Here is a 1,923-nt window from a genome sequence, read left to right on the forward strand (position 1 = left end):
AGTGGGGCCAGGACACCAGAAGCCCTCCCACTGTTGCCCCCCCAAGCACCAAGAATACAGAGCACCACTAGCCCCAGACCGAGAGTTCCTATCTATACCTTCTGGCTAATAGCCACCGATTGACCTCTGCTCCAAATGCTTATCCAATTCCCTCTTATAAGAACATAAGAGAAGCCAATGTTGGATCAGGCCAAAGGCCCATCCCGTCCAACACTCTGGGTCACACAGTGGCCAATAATATCAGGTACCATCAGGAGGTCCAGCAGCGGGGCCAGGACACTAGAAGCCCTCCCACTGTTGCCCCCCCCCCAAGCACCAAGAATACAGAGCATCCCTTGCCCCAGACCGAGAGTTCCTGTCTATACCTTGTGGCTAATAGCCACTGATGGACCTCTGCTCCAGATGTTTATCCAATTCCCTCTTGAAGCTGTCCATGCTTGTGGCAGTGAATCCCATGGGTTCATCACTCTGGGTGAAGAAGAAATGCACCCCATACTACACAAACAGAAATATCTGGTTGGATATTTTGTTTTTTAAAAAAACATTCGGAAATCCTTTCTTAGTGTCTGATACACATTTTTCCATTTTTTGGGGGAAAAGTTGTTGGGGTTTTTTTGGTAAGGATTGGGGCCATCCCCAGGGGCAGATGAACCATGAAGCAAATTACGGCACGTGCTTAGGGCACCAGGGCCAAAGGGGGCACCGCAAAGTTGGGAGAAGGGTGAACAGAACTTTATGTTAGCCCAAGCTTGGCATAGTTTGTACAATCTATCGTGTTATCACAGGAATAGATTTTTGTGTTGCTGCAACCTGCATTGTCTATCTGGCCAGACAGGTCAACCACTAACAGGGACTGGGGGTCACTGTTCCCTCTAAGCTGAGTGAGTGTGAGCTAGCTCAGTTTTTTAGCCTCCGGCTCACACATTTTTGTCTTAGCTCTGGAAGGAGGGCTCCAGAGCAAAGTAATTTATGCAGCAGCCAAATCCCTCGCTCACAACTTTAATGCCAGGAGCTCACAAAGTAGTATTTTTGCTCACAAGACTCCACAGCTTAGAGGGAACATTGCTGGGGGTCAGTGTGGAAAGGAAGAGGGGGCGCCAAGGCCGGTCAGTGCTGAGGGCACCACCCGTGAGCAATGCTCCCTCTAAGCTGTGGAGTCTCGTGAGCAAAAATTCTACTTTGTGAGCTCCTGGCATGAAAGCTGCGAGCGAGCGATTTGGCTACGGCATCAGTTAGTTTGCTCTGGAGCCCTCCTTCCAGAGCTAAGACAAAAATGTGTGAGCTGGAGGCTAAGAAACTGTGAGCTGGCTCCATACTAACTCAGCTTAGAGGGAACACTGCCTGCCCGTGAGCCCTCACCCGCCCCGGGCCATCCCTGAGGCGAGACCCGGGAAGGGAAGCGGCGCGGAAGCCCCGCTCGGGAAGCCCCCCAGGCAGGCAGGCAGGCAGTCAAGCCCGTCCTCGCACAGGCCGAGGAGGAGTCGGTTCCCCGGGGAAACAAAGGAGGAAGGGGCGGCAGTGCCGACACCGCCCGGGAGGAAGGCCGCGGCCACCTCCGAGGCGAGCTGAGGCCGGGCCTGGCTCCGACCGGGAGGAGGCGGAGGAAAAGGCGCCGAGGCGGGCGCGCGGGCGACTGAGCGAGCTCGGAGGGAAGCCAGGCGGGCCGGCTTCGGGGCCGTGCTGCAGTCTGCGCCTTCCCTCTCCCCCTCGCCTTCCCTCCCTCCGGGCCCAGCTCCGACGTCGACGGCCGCGCTCGCTCTTCCCGCCCCCTGGAAGCCGGGGAGGGACGGACGGACGGAGGAGGAGGCGCTGCAGCCGAGGCCCCGGCGGGGAAGAAGGAGAAGGAGGAGGTGGCGGCGGCGCTGCTGCTGCTGAGGAGGAGGCGAAGGGAGACCCGACGGTGAGGCGAGGCGGGGCGAGGCG

General features: G+C 57.5%; 1 protein-coding gene across 11 annotated transcripts in view; it reads left to right on the plus strand.

Moving 5' to 3' along the window:
- Positions 1-1,842: 1,842 nt before the first annotated feature.
- The window catches only part of CLIP1 (CAP-Gly domain containing linker protein 1), a 139,780-nt gene continuing 139,699 nt past the window's right edge, over positions 1,843-1,923 (plus strand). For all 11 annotated transcript variants that reach the window (XM_015417693.1, XM_015417694.1, XM_015417695.1 and 8 more), the window contains exon 1: positions 1,843-1,900. The gene's annotated coding sequence lies outside the window, so the exon portion shown is untranslated. The remainder of the gene's footprint in view (positions 1,901-1,923) is intronic.

Source organism: Gekko japonicus, unplaced genomic scaffold (genome assembly GCF_001447785.1).
Source record: "Gekko japonicus isolate JY-2015 unplaced genomic scaffold, Gekko_japonicus_V1.1 scaffold64, whole genome shotgun sequence".
NCBI lineage: Eukaryota > Metazoa > Chordata > Lepidosauria > Squamata > Gekkonidae > Gekko > Gekko japonicus.